We start from the raw sequence: 25,084 nt of genomic DNA, 5'->3' as shown, positions 1-25,084 counted from the left end.
CGTTCCATTTCGCTTGTGCGGCACTCACTAAGACTGCGGCCAGGCTTATAGCACAAACGAAGTGACAGACGACTAACTGGCGAAGAAATCCATTTAAATAATGTGGTTCACTGTAATAGAATTTTCTTGGAAGCTTATGCCATCATCCACCAGATGGGTTAGTTTTTTTTGTTTTGATTTGAACAAAGTTGATTTTGTGTACAATGATTCTTTGACAGTGTGCAAAGAGTGCGTATCATTTTGTCATTTTTTATGCATTTCAGTTTTGAGTAGAGTGAATGAGATAGAACCAAAACATTCTAATACATTTGGTGAAAATGCTAGAACAATCCAGTAGTAGTATTGCCATGTGGTACAATCTAGTAGTAGTGGTGTTGCCATGTGGTACACTGAAAAATTGAAATAGCAGGTTAGTCACCAAAGTTTTCGAGCCGCTCCGTCTGTCACTTCGTTTGTGCTTATAGCAGATAATGCAAATGTTCTGTTCAAGTGTGATAGTTGTCTATCAGATCAGAGTTGTGACGAGCAGAATGATCTGATCTCGCGCGTCAAAAGGATAGAGGAAGAGATGAAGAAGGTTTTTCAACTCTCGGACTCGATCACTGGTATGCGAGATCACACTGCTGCTCAGGTGGACATCGTGGTTAAAAGCGGGATGGCAGATATTAGAATAAATGTAAATGGTCTTGAAAATTTGATTTGTGAGAAATTGGATAATATCAAGCATAACATTTGATAACGGCACAAAAGCATTTGTAAACAAACTTTCTAAGGCCCTTTACACGTGAACCGAAGTACGCCCACGCAAACCAACAACATCGTCGAATAGGGGCAACTATCACCTTTCCGAAAATGGCATTGGTTTGCGTGGGCGTACTGTGGTTCGCGTGTAAAGGTCCTTATAAAGTTGGTTTACAAATGCTTTTGTGCCGTTATCAAATGTTATGCCTGATATGAAAAGTTCATTTTTTAAAATTGATGCGGAAAACCGATTAGCTGTAAAGAATGATCAGTGCAGTTCATCTAGGACGATTCAGTCGGAATCGGACAAAAATACCAGACGCAAAAAACGTAAATTAGTAATTAGTAATAGTGATCATGATGATGATGTTGTTTTTCAAGAAAATGCGAGTTTTGCGGATGTTGTAAAAAGACATAGTCGTATTAGTCAAAATAAAACTAACAGTAACAGTAATAGTAAAAGTAACAAACCAGAAAATCGTAAGACTCGTCCAGTCATTGTGATTAAACCGAAAGAGTCCAAACAACCTTGCGAAGATACTCGTAAGTTTTTGAAAAGTCAGTTGGATCCAAAAACACACAAAATCAGTAATTTTAGGAATGGTAAAGATGGCTCCATTATTGTTGAGTGTGCAACAGGAGCAAACGTAAGTGATGTGAAAAATGGTATTGAAAGCAATCTGGGTGAAAAATATAGTGCTGTTGTTCCCACTTCGGTGCCAAGATTGAAAATAGTGGGCATGAGCGATCAGTTTTCCTCCGATGTCTTCATTGACTACTTAAAAAGTCAAAATGAAGACATCGCTATTAATGATGTAAAAGTAGTGAACATGTTTGAAAATCCACGCTTCACTTATAACAAGTTTAGTGTTGTAATTGAAGTCGATGTCAATACTTATAAATGTTTGTTATGTGCGAAAAAAGTAAATGTAGGGTTTGATCGGTGCTCGATAGTTCCCGCGATTAATGTGTTGAGATGTGGAGAATTTGGGCACAAGAGCATGGACTGCAAAAATTGTGATGTTTGCTCTATAAAAGACTTTTTGATCAGAAGAAAAGCAGCTTGCGTTTCAATAAATAGCAGCCAAGTTCCAGGAATGTGAATCAATTCGATTTTTTATATTTGAATATTGCGGGGTTGTCAACAAACTACGTAGCATTACGTCAGATTGTTGAGGAAAAACGTCCTCTTTTAGTTTTATTATCTGAAACTCATATTGTAGAAACTGAAGCTTTTGATCAGTATAGTATTCCGGGATATATTGTTGCTGCTTGTTTATCACATTCTAGACACACTGGCGGTGTTGCTATTTATGTCAAAGAATCAGTTCAATTCAACCTTCGTACCAACGAAGTTATTGATGGCAACTGGTTCTTGGGCATTACAGTTGTACGTGGCATGAAGATAGGTAATTATGGTGTTTTGTATCATTCTCTTAGTTCTAGTGACCAGCGTTTTGTTGAAGTTTTAGAGAACTGGCTCGAGACATTCCTTGATTCTAGTAAATTAAATATATTGGCTGGTGATTTTAATATTAATTGGCGTGATAACCATAATTCGAATCATTTGAAGCGTTTAGCTGAGTTTTTTAATTTAAAGCAAACGGTAAATGAATATACGCGTATTTCCAGGCACAGTAGAACTTTCATTGACCACGTTTATTCCAATGCTGATTCCATTTGTTCAGTTACGGATACTGATTTGAAAATAACCGATCATGAGACCTTAGTGATTAATGTCTTAGACCATGTTAACGATAACGATAATTTTGTAAAATTGAAGTGCTGGAGGAAATATTCGAAACAAGCTGTTTCAAATCTTGTTGAGAGAAGCCTGGATTTTCCATTCGCGGCCGGTAACTTAGATGAATCTACAGCTGTTCTTAATAACGCTTTGAAAACGTGTACCAATCAACTAGTTGAGCAAAAGTTTGTTTCTTTGAAAAACTCGAACAGCTGGTACAATTTGGATCTTTTGCGTCTTAAACGGAAAACGGACAAATGGTACAAAAAGTTTTGTAGATCTAATAATGACAATCATTGGACTAGGTACACAATCGCGCGTAATAAGTATTCACAATCGATAAAGAAAACTCGTTGTGAATATGTTCAAAGGAAGATTGATCAGCATCAAAACAACAGCAAAGAGTTATGGAAAATTTTGAAATCTTTATTAAAACCTAGTAATTGCAAACCGCGGTCCATAACTTTTAATGGCACATTAGAACAGTCAGAACAAGTAATTGCAGCTAAGTTTAATGATTATTTTGTAGATATAATACTAGAAACGCGGATGAAATAAGAACACCACATTTCTTGACTTGTGCTTCACAGAATTCATTATTTTTTAAAGGAATAAACGTTTTTAATTCGATGCCTAGACACATTAAACGTTCAACAACATTAGCAGAATTTAAGAGACGTTGCATTTCACACGTTAAAACTGTCTTTTGAACGGTTATCCATTGATTTTTTTTATGAATTAACAAATTATGTATCTTGACGAAGTTATATTTAACGGATTATTTTGTATGGATAGCTGTTATAACGACTTTTTAATAATTATTGTAGCACTGCAAAAACTATTTTATTCGCCACGATGGTGATGATGGATTTTTGATATTTGATTTAATAGTAGTAGTAAAAAAATAGTAGTCTACAAAGGTTTGAGCCTCGCGCGCGTATTACGGATATAGAGGACTGAATTTAACATTCGATAAAAAAAAATGCAATTTTGAAGCTTATTTGGAAGATACCTTGAGTTCACTAAATTTTCACCAAATCTGACGATTCAACAATAAACTCCTCAACATGAGTTTCATCAGCACTAAATAAAAAGAACCAAATAGTGTGCACTATTAGAAAAAAATCAAACTCAATGCAAAAAAAAACTCAAATATACTTTATTTTTTAAAACCAAACCATACAGCAACAACAACAGCAGCATTCAACGGTCAATTCAGCAACAACACAATGCACAGCTACTTCCCCTGTTTATTTTATAGTATACCACTCAATCTAATAATCTTTTTTCAGGCAACTTCGAACACAATATTGATATTACTGATTTAGTAACAGTCAAAGAACACTATAAACCAGCGACATAGAGTATTAAATGTATTTTTTTGGACAATTTACACTCCTTAAATACAGATTAAAAACTTAATAAAGAAAAGTACAACTATGCTGATAAGCAGTGTTGCCAAAATTTTGAAAACACCTGTGTTGATAAAAATAAAATTAAATAATAGCCTCCAGAAATGAACAATAATGTAGTTGTATTGTCATTTGGTCAAAGACTTTAAAAACTACATGGAGCGCTTTTAAATGATTGTTTGCGTTCGGTTTAACTATTTGCTTCATAAGACTTACGATACCTTTTATAGCACCTCACTTAAATCGACAAGCAGGTTTACAGCTTCACAACGAACAGTGCTTCCAGATTTATTTGTTAAGCATTTATTCAATTATTGTAAAGCTGTTTACAATAATCAATCAATAATCAATTTTGATGAGGTTGTCTTATAAAACTTTGTGCTAGTACTTGCAACTTGGGTTATTAATTCCAACCACAATTTTGTTGCTAAAAAATAGCACAAGTGATAGGTGCGTTTATATGACCGTAAAGCAATGATTATTCTTCGTGAAACACTAGCTGGAGTAGAGGTAAATTATGTATAGGTGTTATTAATAAATGCAAACATTAATTTAAGATGCATGTAATATAATCAAACATTTAATTTCTAGATGTATTCTTTCAATTAATCATTATCATTGATCATCTCCTGCACCGTCCTTTCCAACGAGGGAGTTTGGTAAAGGAGATGATCAACCCGATTCTTACCTTCATCAAACTTGAGCTTTGCTCGTTTTCTACTCTCTATATACAATTTTCACACTGCCATACTACTCTGACGAAACAATCAACTCTATACTTTTATCGTCTCATCTATCGTATAAAATGATCACTTTAAGTTTGATAGTGTTATGTTTGTGTCTGGTAAAATGTTTCCAATGTTATAAATGAATGATTTTCTGTAAAATTACCATTGATATGAAAACATGGTATTCAATTTAGAGTTGTGTTCTCAATGCTACATAGAAACAATACCCAAGCAACACACAAGTTCTATAACAGTTTAAATAACCTTTGTATGACTGATTTTGGTTGCAAAGATGTTTACTCAACATAATTTCACGAAGATGTGTTGCTTGGGTACAAATCAGTAAAACGAATTGGAAACATCCATGATGCATTGATGCAAAGATATCTAATTAACAAGATATCCCACTAATCAATTCTTCATACAAGGCACATAATGACTACCCTTATGTGATCGAAGTGCAATCTGTTGAGTGCACATTGAAACTGTTGGGAGTTCCACGCCAACTTCACCACCAGGGCTCAATAGAGATTGCTGACAATTTAAATAAAATGCTCCATTTGCAAAATAAAAGCATTTTAAGATTGCACTCGTATACCTCGCCGTGGAAAATTTTGAAACCATCATCACTCTCATAGTTCTTCTATTCTCCACGAGTGCCAACTTTGATTTTCCAATTGCGATAGCAAGATTCTTACTTGTTTGTGATTGCTTCGTTTGTCAATCATTACCACTTTATAAGCAACAGAAACACTTGAGAAAACAAGCACACATCCAAGCGCATCATGCTTGTAATATTTTTTGTTTTCGAGCGAAAGAGTTTCCAATATACCACCGATATCAGTAAGATGCAAATCTCTAATAGTAATTGATGATTTTTGGAGCTGGTGCTCAAAACAATCTTTATAAGCATAGAAGTAAACATGGGAACAACATTCGCTCTCTCTAAAGAATTATTCCAAAACCCCAGCCACTGGAAATGCAACGTATCGAAGTCTTTGCTAAACGTAATAAAATGTGCCGTCTTCTTTGGCCATGCAGCACGAATTCTATTCAGAGAATTACGTTGGAATAATCATTACTTTCCTATTTTATAACGTAGGAAGTATTTGTCAACGCCGGTGAAAGCAAACGCAAACGGAAGTAGCCGAAGTTGAATGATGACGATGACTGATGACACCGCTTCGTGTTTTGATTTGCGCTATACTGTCCGCTCAGTTGTGTGGGTTCGTACATGTTTAGATGTTGGTGTGAGTGTTTTCTTCCAACGCTGCAGTTCAACGTTGTCTCGTCACAAACCGTTTGGCGCTGTTATCTGTCTCTTTAAATTCCAAAGCGTGAAGGGGGTCTGCTTTGGGCTTCACTTTATTAGTTCTTAGTGGCACTGAGCTACACAGGACGCATTTCGCGCCAAATCGTATTCCGAGCTGGCAGCACCCTCTCAGATTTCAATGAAACTTTCTTGATGTGTGGACCACTTTGCATATACTTATTTTATCCAAAATTTATCGAGACTAACCTTTGAGAAGGCCAAAACTTGTTTTGCCGATTTTTTTCAAAAAAATATTATGGAAAAATGTGTTGTATGGATGACTTTTAGGAAATTGTCCAAGTTTTCAAAAAAAAAAATACTGTTTAGTGGATATGTACTCGAAACGTAGCTTTGTGATATTTGTATCTGTTTGTTCAACTGCCCAGTTATATAATTCTCGTGGTGTTATGGTGTTTCCGTAATCTCGGGCAAAACTAGCTCTCTTTGCCATTCGCTTGAGAGTGCCACCAATGGCATCACAGGGACCTTTTCCATGAGAAAAAAAAATACCATTCTGCTTCTAATCCATGCTTTGACTGAAATCCACACATACTAGCAAAGTTTTATTTTTTTATTTTTGTATTGTGATACTGCCCCATCTGACATAAAAGTTATTTTAGAAAAATCTATCGATTGTTTAATAAAATCTATCATTTTTGAGACGAACAACTGTACTGCAACTGTATCGTGAGTCATTACTTCTAATATGATAATGAAGCTAACATTTTCAAGTTTATTTTCTTTCTTATAATAAACTTCAAATGGATGTATTGTTGCTCGAGAATTATTCCAGTGATATCCTTGAGCAGCGTTTTGGATGATGAATGAATAATTTTCAGAAAATTCACAAATTGTTAGAATTTCCCCTTCCTTTAATGATTCTGTTTTATTTATTAGAAAAGAAATAATGTGTCATAAGTTTGTTAATTTTAACCACGAGATATGGAACAAATACATCAACAGGCTTGATAATCGTTTCCAAATTACAACGATCAGTATTCAGCCACGGTTGAAACACAACATCTAGTTTGTCATTTGATTCTAGTAAGTTCCTCTTCAATATTTTCATTGGAAGCACACTTTTTGCAAGCAATCAGTTGTTCTAGTTGAAATATTACAAAGCATTTTTTTTTCTATTATTGCATCTTGTGACATAATTCTTTAATTGTTGATAGTTAATTTAACATTTTCATGAATTGCACAAATATAATGTATGTAATGTATATAATATGCAAAATGCAATGTTTTGGTCGCAATTGTGTAAATACAGTGAAACCAATATTAATATCTTTATATGTATCAACAAAAACCATGTACGCTTCTTTGATGGACATCATTAACAGGCGCTTTTGCACGTGTTCTTTTCGTCCATTTCTAAACTCGGACACAAAATCATTTGTTCCAGGCATAGGTCTACTAATATCATTGTCACCAAAAAATTCACTAACTATTTTTTCTTGTACCATCGTTGATCACATGCCCACTGCTTTTGTGCTTAGAATACCCTGCTCATTAACAAGGCTCTTCACCTGCCTCACCATGTACGTTGGTGGGTTGAATTCTACTACGACTTTAATCACGGACCAAGACTTGGGCAATACTGATAATACTGTTATCTGAGCTTTTCTGTCACATGTAGGGGAATTGAACTTCTCCTTTAGTTGCACAATCATTTCTTCGTATGCCTCTACTTTTCTAATGTCTGCTGTATCTGGGCCAAATATATTTTTTTCGAACTGCTTGTGTAATTTCTAGCGACTTTTTTGAACGATAATCCATGCTCCTTTTGTTCTTCGATGAAATTGGAGATAAATTCAACGTTTCCACAAATCCATTAAACTTTTCAACATTATATGGGCGTTGCAGATCATTTTTTATTTTTTCTACCATTGTTGGCGATATGGCCCATAGCTTATTTCGGTTGCATCTCAGATTATTTATATTTGCACAACATTTCAATCCTTTGAGCCTTAATTTACTACTTTGGTCCATGAACATAATTTTACTAAAACTTGTCTTCACAACTTTCGTTATCAGATTGACTGCTGCTTGTATGAAATCAATCTTAGTTTTACAGTGCTCATTGGTAGAGTGAAGTGGTAGGTATATAATGTTAATGGTTTAGGTATAAATAACAGAAGGGTATATAGAATAATGACGCTATGTTGATACGAAAGAAGATCTCAATTTAAATTTTATTCATACCTAATTCTTAATGGATAATTTTAGCTAAGAATGCTAAGTTGCTATAGAAGTATCGGATTTTGTCTCAGTAGCAAGGTTGCAAAGACTCATTTCAGCTAAAACAATGTTTTTCTAAATTATGAAATAATTAGATGCCATGATCAAATTTTGAATTGGTAGGATACAAGAAGAGGTTGCAAAGAATGTGTTTGACATATTAAACCTGTTTATTTCACTTCATGAGAGTCACAATCAGCGATTTTTCACAAACTCACTCACTCACTCACTCACTCACTCAGCGATCAGCAAATCGCTGATTGTGACTCATAGAAAGCAAAATTTACAGGTTTTATGTTTCCAATGCATACTTTGTAACCTCTTCTTGTAAGTTACAAGTAAAACATGCCATCATACCATCTTTTGGTTTTATTATTCCGAAAAACATTATTTTAGCTGAAATGAGTCTTTGCAACCTTGCTCAGTAGTAGACAATAAAATCAATTATATTATTTTCTAATGATATAAGCCCTTTTCATATGGAATTCTCGATTAATCAAAGTGAATAGTTGCTGATTAGACAAAATTGAATCACAAATTGAGCTTCATTGGGTTCTGAGGTGATTTTGAGCTTCACTGGTTTAGTTTTGTGTGAAAATGGTACGTTAAAAAAATCAGTTCAGACATTTTTGTACGAAAAACTCTTTTTTTCCTTAAATGTGCCCATCTACCGATGCATGGACGGATGGTAGTTAACATAATTACCTATCTTGAGGCAAAGTTTCATCCAAATCAAACGTGGCTATTTTTTTAATCGAATGTAAATTTTAAAAATCTTTTTTTTTGTTTAGTGTAGGTTTCAATGGATTTTTTTTTCAGAATTTTTTTTTTCAAAAACTTGGACAATTTCCTAAAAGTCATTCGCTACCAGCTTCGATTCGATTTGGTGCGAAATGCGTCACAGTTAGTATTCAGTCTGACTATCTGGCTATTCATTATATAATTAGGTTTAGAAAACTAACGAAAATCGCTGAACTCACCTTTATAAAACAAAGAAAGCTATCACGCGTATTATCACTTCTAGACTTATATAGAATAGCACACTCGGTATGAACAATATAGCACACTTGGGTATAACTTTGACTTGACGATTAGGCTTGACGATCTGATCACTCGCACAGGTCTAACAGGAATAACCCTGACTCATATGAATAATATCGTTTGCCACTTCGTATACGAGAAATAAATTCAGAATTCCAACGTGTCCTGCTCTGATTGGTTAAACCAACACCAACCGAGGTTGTGTTTCACAATGTTTAGTAATCGAAAACTACCACATTAAAAAGTAGTGTAATCCGGGCTACTGTACGGGAGCTATACATTTCTGCTGTATTTGTTTTTATATATCTAGTTGCAAATCCCGGCACTCCACCAATAGTGGCGCTACCATACCTTAAGTGTTACAAGCTGCAAAGGTGGTCGGAAAGCTCACTAAAGTAACGGCAGAGAGCTTTTACTTTCTGTAAGTTACGATGAACGATCCACAGTTGGGGCAATTGAACAGTAGGGAATGCAAACGCAGGGACAGCAAATGAACAGGCACATACCAATCTGGTCTGTGCAAGAAGTGGAACTGAAGAGCTGAATGTATTGGTGCACTTCGTTTATCTCTCGGTTTTCATTCCGCTTCGCACGATTCGTTTCTTTCGTTCGCTCAATTACCATAACGTTTATTTCGATCAGCCTTTGCATAGGAAATGTTATATGGACTATATCAGGCATAACATTTGATAACGGCACAAAATAATTTGTAAACAAACTTTCTAAGGCCCTTTAGAAAGTTTGTTTACAAATGCTGTTGTGCCGTTATCAAATGTTATGCCTGATATCATTTCTAAATAATAGGGTGAGGAGGGACATAGTGAACAGGTGGGGCATAGTGAGCATTCCGCAATTTGGCCCTGGATCTCTAGCTGCATGAAACAAATCAACTGGTAGTAGTTTCAAAATCATTATGATATTGATCCTACCACCAATAAATTTGTTCCGAACGGCCGGAAGTCCAAGCTGGTGCACGGGATGCTCACTATGCCCCACCTGTTTACTATGCCCCTCTTTCCCCTACTCAATTTATGAATGTTCTTCAACTAAATGTTGAGATAATTTATTGATAATAATTTTATTATCACATTGAATTCCGTGTAAAAGCATCATGCCAGTGAGTTTTTTTTTCCCGTTTTGAAGTAAAGGAGTTAGCATTAAACCGAAGACATCATCATCACGCAGAAAAATTTACCATCGAAACAAACATATTTGAGGTAAATTTAAACGTAGACTCAGTTTGTTCTGGTCACAAACATAAACTAGGTTGATATCAAACGTATTCCATTTTTAATAATGTTAAAAAAATTTTTTTTTACGTTTATTTTAAAATTATTCTTGTTGAAAATAAACGTGAATATTTTTAGTTGATTTGACAACTATATGTAATCAAAAATAAATATGATTATTTAAAACACGCTTTTCTTGTTGAGAATAAAAAAAACATATTTTGAAATTATTTTAGCATTTGAATGCGGGATAAAACAAAACATTTAAAATGGATAGCAAATAAATGGAAATTGGCAGACAGGGCCAGTGCTGAGATTTGTCATTGTCATTGACAGACTTTCGCGCGATATTGACAAAATTGTTCGTCACATAGTCACTGACAGACTTGATCCTCAAAAAAACCTTCGTCAAAATCTCATTCATTTTTTCGTCAACCTGATAACAAAAAGTGTCATTCCGTATCGAGCGCTGAGCCAGTTAACAGCGTCCTGGTCTCTTCATACGACACTCGTTTTTTTACCGCGTTTCCATCGCTTTAATGTGCTTGTACGCCGTGCAAAAAAATTAATTACTAGTAATTAAAATTAATAAATTGGAGAAGGTTTTTATTTTTTTCCTTCTTAAGCGGTTGCGCACCGCTTTTGCGCAACACTTATGGCATCTTCCGATGCCAACGTTGCGCGAACCAGGTATTACCAACCACTTTCGAAAGGACCATGGGTTGTCTTTTTTCGGCCTAAAAATAAACCCTTGAAAACTCTCGATATTTCGAGAGACTTGCTGCGTAAGTATCCGGGAATCTTGGTACATAAGGAGAGATTCAACAAACTGCGTGTAGAAGCACCGAATTATGATGTAGCAAATAAAATTGCTGATCACGAGTTGTTTAGTGTTGAGTACAACATCTACATCCCTTCTCGAGATGTGGAGATAGAAGGCGTGGTATCCGACGCGAGTCTGTCTGTCGAGGACTTGAAACGTGCCTCGGGTTGTTTTAAAAACAGAAAAGTCACAAGCGAGCTTGTAAAGATACTGGATGTTAGGCAACTGCATTCAGTGTCTTTACAAGATGGCAAGAAAGTTTATCAGCATTCAGACTCGTTTCGGGTGACTTTCGCTGGTTCAGTTCTCCCAAACTTTGTCAAAGTTGATGGTGCTTTTTTTCCGGTGCGGTTGTTTGTACAGAGGGTTTCTAATTGTACCAACTGCAAAAGGCTGGGACACTCGGCCAGCCATTGCGGCAACAAAACTCGTTGTGGCAAATGTGGTGAAAACCACAAAGAGGATTCTTGCCACAAAGAATCAGTAAAATGCGCTTACTGTGGCGAGAATCCTCACCCCTTGCAGGAGTGCCCCATGTACAAGCAGCACTCCGATAAAGTGCAGCGTTCAATCTCTGGACGCTCCAAGCAGACTTATGCGCAAATGGTGAAGGCTGCATCAGCCGTCCAAGATGCAAACCAATTTTCGATTTTGTCAGCTGAAGAATCGGACTCTGACTCATCGGATGAAGGTGATTCTACGGTGGTACACGCACCTTCAAAAATGGACGGATCCTCAAAAAGAAAATGCCCCTCCCCGAAAGTGCGCCGTAAGAAAACTAAAATCACCTCCAGAAGATTGCCAAATTCCCAGGGTAATGAGGATGAAAAAACAAAACCGAAGGCTCCTGCTGATCCAATCCCTGGATGCAGCAAGAATTTTCCGCCATTGCCCAACAAAGATAAAAGAAATAAAAAAGCTGCTCCTCAAACTTCTCAAAAGAAATCCAAGTCCGAACGAGGTTTGCTAGCTTTTTCGGACATTGTGGAATTCATATTAAACATGTTCAACATACAAGACCCTCTAAGAAGCTTAGTTTCTGCCTTGCTTCCAACGTTAGAATCATATCTTAAGCAATTGACTGTTTCATGGCCCCTCCTTGCATCAATCATATCTTTCGATGGATAATTCGTCGAACGAGGTTGAAGATATGATCACGGTGCAACAGTGGAACTGCCGTAGTCTAGTGCCTAAACTAGACTCGTTCAAATTTTTACTTCACAATTCTGATTGTGATATATTTGCTCTCTGTGAAACATGGCTTTCTTCCGATAAAGAACTCAACTTCCACGATTTTAACATTATTCGCCTGGATAGAGACGATTCTTATGGAGGAGTACTTTTAGGGATCAAAAAGTGCTACCCTTTCTACAAAATTTCCCTTCCTGCTCTATCAGGCGTCGAAATCGTCGCTTGCCAAATAAATGTGAAGAACAAAGACCTTTGCATAGCTTCAGTTTATGTTCCACCAAGAACCTCCATTAGCCGTAGTCAACTCTGGAATCTAGTTTCGATTCTTCCATCCCCAGTATTAATTCTAGGTGATATGAATTCCCATGGTACTGGGTGGGGCGATCTATACGATGACAATAGAGCGGCTATTTTTTACGATTTATGCGACGATTTCAACTTGACTATTTTGAACACTGGTGAAGCGACACGTATAGCAAAACCTCCGGCTCGAGAAAGCCGACTCGACCTATCTTTGTGTTCAAGATCGCTATCATTGGATTGTATGTGGAAGGTTATCAATGATCCCCATGGTAGCGATCATTTGCCAATCATCATTTCAATTAAGTGTGCCCCTCACTCTGCAGAACCATCTCGTGTTCCATTTGATCTTACAAGGAACATAGATTGGCAGAAATATGCAACGGCGGTGACAATCGGTGCCGAATCAATAGATACACTTCCACCATTGGAAGAATATCGATTCCTCGCCGATTTGATATACAAAAGCTCACTGGAAGCACAAAAAAGAAAAGTTCCAAGTGCGCCCTTGAAAAGGAGACCAGCCACACCTGGATGGGACGAAGAATGCACAAAATTGTATTTAGAAAAATCTGATGCTTTCAAAGCTTTTCGTAGACACAAAACCTCCACATACTTCGAGGAATATTCAAAGCTTGAAACAAAGCTGAAACAAATAATCAAAGCAAAAAAACGCGGTTATTGGCGCAATTTCGTCGAGGGACTCTCACGAGAAACCTCAATGAACACCTTGTGGAGGGTGGCTCGCAACATGCGTAACCGCTCATCTTCTAATGAGAGTAAAGAATACTCCAACCGATGGATATTCGATTTCGCTAAAAAGGTCTGTCCGGACTCAGTTCCAGCACAACACATTCTTCGAGAAGCGTCTCCGAGCGGCAGCTCTCTGGATAGACCATTCACAATGCTGGAATTTTCTATGGCTCTTCTTTCATCAAACAACTCCTCACCGGGAAGCGATATGATTAAATTCAATCTTCTGAAAAATCTCCCAGACATCGCTAAAAGACGCTTTCTAGACTTATTCAATTCCTTACTAGAAAATAACATTGTACCGCCTGAATGGAGACAGGTCAAAGTAATAGCCATTCGAAAACCTGGCAAACCAGCGTCTGACCATAACTCATACCGTCCGATTGCAATGCTTTCGTGCATTAGGAAATTGTTGGAGAAAATGATCCTTCGGAGACTCGATCAGTGGGTCGAAGCAAATAACTTGCTATCAAATACACAGTTTGGGTTCCGCAAGTGCAAAGGAACAAACGATTGTCTAGCGCTGCTTTCCACAGATATTCAACTGGCCTTTGCACACAAGGAGCAATTGGCTTCAGTATTCTTGGACATTAAGGGGGCTTTTGATTCAGTTTCCATTGAAATTCTGTCAGACAATCTGCACAGATGTGGACTTTCTGGAATTTTAAATAATTTCTTGTACAATTTGTTGTCAGAAAAGCAAATGAACTTTTCCCTGACAACTTCCAGAATTAGCTACATGGGCCTGCCCCAAGGCTCATGTCTCAGCCCTCTTCTTTATAACTTTTATGTCAAAGATATCGACAACTGTTTGGCAGAACAATGCACGCTTAGACAACTTGCAGATGACGGTGTGGTTTCCGTAAGAGGTCCACATGCCGTGGACTTGCAAGGACCATTGCAAAATTCCTTAGATAACTTGTCTTCTTGGGCTATGAATCTAGGGATCGAATTCTCGCCGCAGAAAACTGAACTGGTAGTGTTTACTCGAAAGCGGTACCCAGCCCAAATGCAGCTTAATCTTTTGGGCAGAAACATTACCCAATCATTGTCTTTCAAGTACCTTGGGGTCTGGTTTGATTCAAAGTGCACTTGGAATGCCCATATTACGTATTTGAAGCAAAAATGTCAGCAGAGGATCAACTTTCTCCGTTCAATTTGCGGCACATGGTGGGGTTCTCATCCGGGAGACCTCATAACGCTTTATAAAACAACTATTCTCTCTGTTCTAGAGTACGGCTCTTTCTGCTTTCTCTCGGCAAGAAAATGTCACCTAATAAAATTGGAACGAATTCAATATCGTTGTCTGCGTATTGCTCTAGGCTGTATGCACTCAACGCATAACATGAGTCTCGAGGTTCTGGCAGGAGTAACACCCCTCCAGAACCGTTTCTGGGAGCTCTCTCTCAGAATACTAATCAAATGCGGAGTGACGAACACACTTATAATTGCAAATTTTGAAGAAATTCTTGGGCTGAACACACAATCTCGATTTATGAGAATCTACCACCACTACATATCATCAGATATGTGTCTTCCTTGTTATACTCCAGACCGTGTTCACTTCACCAATCGCAGTTCCTCAATTGAATATGATCTGACCATGAAACAAGCAACTCATGGGATTCCCGATCAACTTCGACTTATTATTATCCCACGTATTTTTACTGAAAAGTACCAACAAGTCAATTGCATGAAAAGATATTTTACAGACGGGTCCCGTCTCAATGGATCCACTGGCTTCGGTGTCTTCAATGAAAACTCTAGCGCCTTCCGCAAACTTCAGGAACCTTGTTCCGTTTTTGTTGCTGAGCTGGCAGCAATCAACTTCGCATTGGGGATGATTTCCAACATGCCCGCAGACCATTACTTCATCTTCACGGATAGTCTCAGTTCGATTGAGGCTATTCGGTCGATGAAACAAGGTAGGCACTCATCTTATTTCCTTTCAAAGGTAAGGGAGCAGATGTGTGTGCTGGTCGAAAGATCATATATGATTACCTTTGTATGGGTCCCCTCACATTGCTCAATCCCAGGCAATGAGAAGGCGGACTCTCTCGCAAAGGTGGGCGCGCAGGAAGGCGAATTTTATGACAGGCAAATTTCACACGATGAATTTTACTATTTAGTGCGTCAGAGTACCCTTTCGAGTTGGCAAACCGATTGGGACAATGGAAATCTTGGACGGTGGTTACATTCAATTATTCCTAATGTTTCTTCGAGAGCGTGGTTTAAAGGCTTGGACTTAAGTCGTGACTTTATTCGCGTGATGAGTAGACTTATGTCCAACCACTACTCGCTAGATGCTCATCTCAATAGAATAAACCTCGTGGACAGCAACATCTGTCGGTGTGGAAACGGTTACGATGACATCGATCATGCAGTTTGGCAATGTACGGATAATTACGCCGCCAGAGAGCGACTTTTGAATACCCTTGAGGCCCAAGGAAGACAACCCTATGTTCCTATCAGAGACGTGTTGGGGACTCGCGATATCTGCTATATGCAGTCGGTTTATGTATTTCTTCAAATGTCTAGTATAAGAATTTAATTCCTTTGTCTTTTGTCTCTCTTTATTAGTTTTTGTTTGTCTTGTCCCCCCGTCTCGATGAGTCTCATCGTCGCCCACTGGTCACCCACCATAGCCGGTCGAACTCCAGACGAAACTAGAACCGCACTACCATTCATACTGGCGACAACGCTCTGATGAGACAACGAAACCTTACCCCCAAGCTCCTCCCCTGATCCTATCCTTCGACAATGTACCTCTCTAACCTCGAGTAAGCCGCGAGTATTCGGCCCAACTCCTACTAGACATAGAATTAAGTGAATTTTGTTACAAACAAAGAACAATGAAGTATCGGCTCCGTAAAGCTAACGCGATTGAGCCTTCCAAATAAACATACTGGTTAAAATAAAAAAAAAACAAAAAGTGAAATTTAGTACATTCGGTGTCACATTATTGTTATCCAAGTAGCTCAGGACGTAGATACTTGTTCATTAAAATTTATCCATGTAATTATTTTGCTCAAGTCATTTAATTTCGTTACAAATTTAGCTAATAAACAAATCTGCACATGTTCGTCACTGACACCATTGTCATTGACAATTGACATGGTTTGCCTTGACTATGACTGTTAACTCAAATGAGTAACCAAAGCAGAATTGTCAATATCATCGTGTACTGTCGAGATTTTGCAGCACTGGACAGGGCATCTATTTTTCGATGTGATTAAGGGTGGTCTATGTGTTGGGATCCGGGGGGCGTTGGAGTGGGTGTCCGGGGGTTCCAGTTCAGTAAAACCGGTGAAAATTTGTGATATTAGCGTCATTTTGTCGTTTTTGACGCTGGTCCTCATACCGGCCTCTTTCTACGTTTGGTGTTGGGGGATTATCTGTTTTCTTTCGACGTCGGGTGGGGGTGAGGATGATATGGGGATCGGCATCCGAAACGACGGAGTGACGTTGATATTGGCGTTGACGGCACCGTCGAAAAATTTGCTCTTCCACTATATATAGAAAGTTACTTATGGGAGTTTTCGGTGGAGTGAAAGAACACACGGCGAATGAGAACGACCTAAATTTTAGTTTAGTTCACTCATAATTGCCAAAAGTGCAGGAACTCAGCGAAGCGTAAATTTGCCTCATGTTTTCCCAGGTTTTTCCAGGATTTTCCAGGGAAAAATTCCCGAATTTGGGAAAAGTAAAGATTGGATTCACTCAGTCTATTGGTACTACTCCGAGACTGAATAAAATTTTCGTCAATTTCCTTATTTTCCGGTAGATTTTTTAGGTTTTCCACAGGGAACCATGAGACAAATTTTACTCATCGCTGAGTTCCTGCACTTTTGGCGATTATGAGTGAACAAAACTCAAATTTGGGTCGTTATAATTCGCCGTGTAGGATAAAGTCCGCCATGTTTCACGCACAGTCTGACGTTTGCTTATGGATTTCCTCATATGAGTTAGAGTCGGTGTATAATGAGTCACGCCAAGAGAAAAACAGTTGAACTCGCATCACGGTTTTCGAAAGATTCCCTTTCTTTTAACTTGGTAACAGAGGGCTTTTACATGAACTTCAAATGACTTCTAGCCAGAAAAAAATAATAGCGTCGGTAGTAAATCATTATATCATTGATTTTGTCAAATTATCTTAAAAAAAATAAGAGAAATTCTCATTACTGATCATTACCAAACGTATCCCATGACAATTGAATGCTCACTGCGTGTTTGTTATCATTTCTTCGGTTATATTTTATATTTTATTGCAATACTTTTCGTGGACCTTTCATAGCATCGGAATGTTTGTTTACTTTGCACGATAGGTAGCTGGTTTGACAGTTTGATAGGTAGACTTGGCTTCACTCTTGGCGTGACTCATTATACACCGACTCTAATATGAGTAGAGAGCTACAGAGTCGCCGTCAACGCCAATTGTGGGGCTCCACCGGTTTTTTCAAGCTTGGATCTAAATGAACAAAATTTGGTTCCCTCCCCTTGGCTAGTTTTTGCACCTTGCTGTTGGTGGGCGAGCCTAATTTCATGCTTTATAGTGGAGTGTTGGAGAAGGTAGGTTTATGGCCGGCGTTGCTGGCTCATGCCGCGATAGAATGGCATTATGAGCAGGCAATGGGGATTACTAAGCTTCCTCTCTCTGATAAACCCCTGCATGAGAGAACCAAAGATCTAGTCTAGCAAGGATACTATCACACTTGTTACTCCTTTGATTGAGAGCCGCGTCGTAGCGATGTCAATCATACAAGGTCTGGAACAACAGGCAGCTTGCTAGTGTTAGAAGCAAAAATGTTGTAAACATTGCTGAGCAAGCGAATGCCGATGTCATGCACACTTAGAAATTATTACTTTTACACGAGACGTAATTCAGCTTTGACGTAAATCATGGAACGTAAACAAACATGACATGTAAAATTAAGTGTTTTGAGACAGAAACATATGCAACTCGACGAAAAGTGAGTTTGATTGAATTGATTTTCTCGTCCTTTTCAACTGATTCTTATGTCAAAAGGGCCGCTTGCATGTGTCGGTCTCAGGGCCAGTGCTGAGATTTGTCATTGTCATTGACAGACTTTCGCGCGATATTGACAAAATTGTTCGTCACATAGTCACTGACAGACTTGAACCTCAAAAAAACCTGCGTCAAAATCTCATTCATTTTTTCGTCAATGACAAAGATTCACCTGGTAACAGAAAGTGTAATTTAGTACATTATGTGTCGCATTATTGTTATCCAAGTAGCTCAGGACGTAGATACTTGTTCACTCAAATTGATCCATGTAATTGTTTTGCTCAAGTCGTTTAATTTCGTTACACATTTAGCTAATAAACAAATCTGCACATGTTCGTCACTGACACCATTGTCATTGACAATTGACATGGTTTGCCTTGACTATGACTCTAAGCTTAAATGAGTGACCAAAGCAGAATTGTCAATATCACCGTGTACTGTCGAGATTTTGCAGCACTGCTCAGGGCACTGAAATTTACATCTCTTTTTCGTAGTGTGTGGCAGCACAACATTCCATACTGCGATTAGCAGACGTGTCGTCACAGAAAACAGCTGTTTCGAGTAAAAAGATAAACATTGCGATGAAATACGAGCACCACTAGACATTTTCACATTTCACTAATACCAATAAGCCGGTTGGGCCAGACCTTGTATAATTGACATCGGCGTCGTAGTACGCTTACGTATAGGCATTGACGTTGGGTGTGATACTGGCGAGCTTTGCCGCAAATCACTCTTATTTTATTTATTTTTACACAGATAGATTTATTTGGGTTTGCAAGGGAATTAAACTATTGAAATATTTCAGAAAGTGCCCAACGGTGCTCCTTCTATTTGCGTGACAAGCTTTCATTGTTGTTTTCATTGAAGTATTACTCAGGTAACAATGTTAAACATCATTTTTGTACATGGTATTGTAACTAATCTTATATGTGCTTCATTTTGATTTGGGATAAGTGTTTGAACTATGGCTCGGGATTTCCACTGTGGCGTGGTTCTATTGTGACATACCCATACGTATTTTTGTGGTGCGACATAATGGAAGCGTGTGAGCATAGTTGGAGCATATACACTATATAATTTGAAAATCAGCTAGGAAACTAACTTCAAAATGAAGCATTTTAGTCACATGAAGGTGTTACCTGGGTCGAACTAAGATATAATAAATAGGTATAGGCTTAAATCAAAAGTACTTGAAACACGTTAAATTTTAGATTAGTGCAGGTACTTATTAAAGCATGGGTTATGATTGATTAGGATTAATAATCTATTAATTTAGACTAATGATATATCATAATCATCGAATGAACTTAAATAAGAAACTTCAGAAAGTCTAATGACATTAAGTAGATTAACAAAAGAATTAGGATGCGGGGGGTCCGCTTAGGGAGACAACTAACCTTTAAAGTTGTAGAATAAATCTTATATATATGCGGTTAAAGCATTTGAGTTAACTTATTTCTTAGTGTTCAAGTACTTACATTTGTAAACAGCAGTCAATGTTAATCTATGAACTAAATCATACGTAAAATCGATCTTTCCTTATGTGGTATTGATGCATGTTTAACTTTTCGCGACTGTCGGAATCAACGCGCCTACGTCTGCGTAGCTTACACAAAAGTGATTCGCAATGCGGTAGAGCTCACCAAAAGTTTTTTTGAGCTTCTGTAGTACAGAATTTGTTCGGTACGGTCGCGAAATCTTGAAATGATTGATACGCGCGGTAAAATAACTAAATTGAAACAAAGCTCAACAGTAAAATAAGTAGAATATTAAGGGAGGAAACCAAAATTAATCAACTTGCCAACATAGGCTATCACATTTATTTTGGTAGCACTCTTTAAGTGATAATAAGCTGTTTTTTCTGTACGGTTGTCTCGCGTGGCGTTCACAATTTGCGCGATTTTCGTATCTTAAGTAATTTAGATGTTTAGCTCTGAACGGTTTTACTGACTTGAGGTCGTTCCTTAAGCGGTGTGGGTACAGGTTAAACCTTTGCCGACTGTCGGATTCAACGCGCCTACGTCTACGGAGCTTACGCAGAAGTGATACGCAATTCGGTAGAGCTTGTCAAACACTTTTTAACTTATGTAGTATAAAATTTGTTCGGTGCGATCGTGAAATCTTGAAATGATTGATACGTTCTTTAAGGGAGGAAACCAAAATCAATCAACTTGCCGACATAGGCTATCACATTTATTTTGGTGGCACTCTCTAAATGATAATAAGCCTTTTTTTCTCGCTTCGGTTGTCTAGCACGGTTTTCGGAATTCGAGCGGTTTTCGTAACTTACATAATTTAGATTTTCGTTCGAAACGGATTTACTTATTCAATCGGTTTACTACGCGAATGTATCTACGCGCACGCGTCACAGCATTTTTTCTATGACTATCTTGAAACAATACACACGGAATCCAGTGTTCAAGCGGCCAACATTGGCTAGTCCTTTTGCTGTATTGTCAAAGATAGAAGCAAAATTTATTCAAATGGATCAAGTCTTAAAAACTAAGCTGTCACGCAGTTAAATATATAAAAAAAAAATTGGTGGGGTTGTGTACAAGACGCGATCACAGGGTTGACGTAGACTACTTTAAGCTGTGTAGTGAAATTCTCGTGCATTTTTTCTAGACATTGGTTTAAAATACAGTAGAAGTAACCTATGATTTCGGTCCTATGTACATATTTTGGATTTCCTACTTAGTAAACTTGGTTGAATTCAGGACCTCATAAAAATGCGAAGACATATTCTATTTCATTTGGTTCCTAAATTACAATCAGATATGACTAAGGCTTTTTTCAGGTGATTCATTGAAGCGTTCAACAATGACCGTCATGATGGCTGATATTCCCTATCACTTCAAGATTTCTAAGACATAAATTTGGACGGTTGTGACATCACGCATGAAATTAAAACTCCTTGTGTACTGGACTGCAACAAACGTGAAGTTCCAGTTTCTTTGTTATAAGTTTTGTGAGAGCTGATATCTGTACTCTTGAAAACCTTTGGAGGCGAACCAGCCCAAGGCTGAAAGCCTCCTTAATAAAGCTAAATAATAATAATACTCTTGAAAATTTTCTATTGTAATGAGATTGATCCTCAGCGATTCAACTTCAAAACGCTAAAAATAAATGCACACAAAAAAACGGAGTGTACAATTTTGCATCAATGTTATGCAACATTTCATAGTTCATCGAGATGATATCAAATAGCCATGAACCCCTGCAATAATTTCTCGGTACATCTTTTATCTACCGATCAAACAAATAAATAAAAATACTAAGGCTGTGTTCCCTCTGATGTAGATCGGCCGATTTTCGAGAAAGCGTCTGTCAAATTGATTCCTTGTCTGTGAGAAATAAGTCTGCTGGAATAGCAGGTTTATTTTAAAATTTTCCGTCCGTCAAATTTAAGTAAAAATTCACCAAATGGAACACAGCCTTAATAACTTGAGCACATAATCGTTTCTTGTTGTGTTTGTCGTATTAGATGCTGGATAAAAACTTATTTTATCGTTTTGTGTGCTGAAAATACCTGGGCCGAGTAGATTCAAGGAGAAAGTCGAAGAAGAGGATCTTGTCAGTGTTACTTAGGACCTAATGCAATGTTCAGCTTGAATTGTTTCGCTTAGCTGTAAACAGAAAATCGATGAAGAGAATCGAACATTACAAGTAGGCCTATTGAACGCTCACTGTCAAATTTCAGAACCTAGCACTGAAAAAAAAAACTTGACTGTACCTCTATTAATGCTAAGAGATAAGCATTGCAAGTCCCATCTACTTGAAGAATTATGCAAAAAAAAACTGGGGTTGTATAAACCGTTCTATAGCTTAATTTTCCAAGTAGGAGGGAGTTTCATAGCTAATCTAAAAGCATAAATAGAGGTTCCGTCTGATAATTCATAACATTTATCCTTTTTATCACCACAGAAAAACGCCGTTCCCGTTTTCTTATACAAAATAATAAATGTGCGTTCACAAAACGCACAAAATCTTAAAAAAAACCATACTAAGATTTTTTTTAATTCAATCAACAGATTAAAGATGTACCGAGAACTAAATGGGGGCATTTCAAACTATAATATTTTGACCTAAATTCCGAAATTTCGCATAACTGTCCAACCCATTTTGTTTGGTGTGTGCTGCTGATTTTCAGCGTTGCCCAATGATTGGTTAACTTTCATAAATAACGTGGTAGTTGAGGGAGGAGAGGGGTTTTAGAAGTTGGGACCGGCCATATATTAGGTGTATTGCAAAACACGCTCCGAGGGGGAAGGGGAGTTAATTGGTCAAAAATATATGTAATCTATGGATGGCCCTAATTTTACTTCCAAGACTGTGTAGCAATCGAGGCAATGTTACAATAAACGTGGTTATTTCGGACCGACTAGAAGTTAAGTTTTGGTAACCGTGGCTGAGTTCTGTTTGAAAACTGATCAATTTCCGGCATTTTCGAACATTGAAAATAACTTACGAAATGTCACGTTTAACCACGAGTTAAATTTAATTCGGCAATTGGTACACAGCCCAAGAAGTATTTCTCTATTACTTTTTCGTAGGAACGTATCAGCTTTTGTAAACAACGCATTTGATCGTCGATTTGGCGTAACTGGTAGCTCTCCCACGCATGCTAGTACTACCATCAGATAGCGGAAAATTTTCCCAACCTGTTACCGGTGTTAGTATGTGAGGCGAGCTATTAGTTATGCCAAAACCGACGATAAAATGCGTTGTGTACAAAAGAGCTGATATGTCCTTCCGAAAAGTAATCGAGATTTGTAGTTATCATTCAGGCAAGGAGCGCTTGCGCCATCGAGGCGATGCCGCTACCAGCAGCGAATGATCTCGACGGGAACAACGCGCAAAGTTCGAGGAGCAAAACTCGAACTCTGCACGCTTGACAGGAACCGCCTTCCTACTGCTGATACTGCTGCTACCTGTTTACCCACCGTCCGAAGCGAAAATGAGTTGAGGCACATTAGCAGCGCTGTTTTATAACTTTTCAGATTCAAGCAGCACGATGTGCAACCAAATTGTACTTGATTATGAGGACTGGGTTTGAGGAAAACGTTTATTTCATGAAAACAGTGATAAAATTATCACTTTTTATTTGTCCATTTTTAAAACAGCTTTTTAAGAAAAATTAAAAAAAGTTTATTGCAACAGCTTACGAAAGGTATTTCTTATCAATTGGTGTATTCGGATTTTAATTTTATCTATAAATGACAAAGCTTATAGCGTTCAAAAAATTACACCTTATCGTGACGGTTGCAATTTTAGATTTTCGATTTACTCCAGTACCTTCCCGTAAGACGTAGTCAACGTAAAAAAAAAATGAACAAAATTTGGTTCCGTGATGATGTGTTCTCTTTGATAAAACACAAAATGGCAACTGGTATTTCCCGGCGACTTTACACAAGATTACAAACATATTTCGCTAAGTTGCTTTCGAGATCGCTGCCCAACTCGAACCCACACGTGACACGCGCAGATTGGGGAGCGCAGGGTGCTTGGAAGGGCCACGAGGATAGTGCTTGCAGCGATAACGCGTACTTTTAGGAACACTTGTTGGACCAAATATCCTATTCAATGTTTTACTTTTACATTAGGCTTTGAGCTTCACTTTATTAGTTCTTAGTGGCACTGAGCTACACAGCTAGTATTCAGTGTGACTATCTGGCTATACATTATATAATTAGGTTTAGAAAACTAACGAAAATCGCATAACTCACCTTTATTAAACAAAGTTAGCTATCACGCGTTTTATCACTTCAAGACTAATATATAATAGCACACTCGGTATGAACAATATGCCACACTTGGGTATAACAATGACTTGAAAATTAGGCTTGACGATCTGATCACTCTCACAGGTCTAACAGGAATAACCCTGACTAATATGAAGAATATCGTTTGCCACTTCGTATACGAGAAATAAATTCAGAACTCTTATCAATTCCAACGTGTCCTGCTCTGATTGGTTAAACCAACACCAACCGAGGTTGCGTTTCACAATGTTTAGTAAAAGATTAAAATTGAATCGAAGACTACCACATTAAAAAAGTAGTATGATCCGAGGCTACTGTACGGGAGCTATAAATTTCTGCTGTATTTGTTTTTATATATCTAGTTGCAAATCCCGGCACTCCACCAATAGTGGCGCTACCATACCTTAAGTGATACAAGCTGTAAAGGTGGTCGGAAAGCTCACTAAAGTAACGGCAGAGAGCTTTTACTTTCTGTAAGTTACGATGAACGATCCAAGGTTGGGGCGGTCGAACAGTAGGGAATGAAAACGCATGGCCAGCAAATGAACAGGCACATACCAACCTGGTATGTGCAAGAAGTGGAATTGAAGAGCTGAATGTATTGGTGCACTTTGTTTATCGCTCGGTTTTCATTCCGCTTCGCACGATTCATTTCTTTCGTTCCCTCAATTACCATTCTCGTAACGTCATATCTTTTTGTTTGCGTTTGCATTGGAAATGTAATATGGATTACATCATTTCTGTATGTTACTCAATTTTTTAATGTTCTTCCACTAAA

At 37.8% G+C, this 25,084-nt stretch overlaps 1 protein-coding gene and 1 long non-coding RNA gene across 3 annotated transcripts in view; both read right to left on the bottom strand.

The window, feature by feature from the left end:
* Positions 1–24,422, bottom strand: part of LOC135714181 (uncharacterized) — a 42,435-nt gene extending 18,013 nt beyond the window's left edge. Inside the window, exon 1 of one of the 2 annotated variants that reach the window (XM_065237487.1) lies at positions 24,271–24,422. The gene's annotated coding sequence lies outside the window, so the exon portion shown is untranslated. Of the gene's footprint in view, positions 1–9,158; positions 9,893–24,270 lie in introns of those variants that run through there. The other variant, XM_065237488.1, reaches the window with a different exon arrangement.
* LOC135714185 (uncharacterized) lies at positions 17,799–18,501 on the bottom strand. The gene is made up of 2 exons (XR_010518809.1): positions 18,195–18,501; positions 17,799–18,154 (listed from the first exon to the last, which is right to left on the bottom strand). It is a non-coding gene; the product is annotated as an uncharacterized LOC135714185 (long non-coding RNA).
* Positions 24,423–25,084: the final 662 nt, after the last annotated feature.

Source organism: Ochlerotatus camptorhynchus, unplaced genomic scaffold (genome assembly GCF_037179485.1).
Source record: "Ochlerotatus camptorhynchus isolate MF236.1 unplaced genomic scaffold, CSIRO-AGI_Acam_v1.1 ptg000625l, whole genome shotgun sequence".
In the NCBI taxonomy this organism is placed as follows: domain Eukaryota; kingdom Metazoa; phylum Arthropoda; class Insecta; order Diptera; family Culicidae; genus Ochlerotatus; species Ochlerotatus camptorhynchus.
Note: the sequence above shows the minus strand (reverse complement) of the source record. Positions and strands in the feature narration are given on the sequence as shown.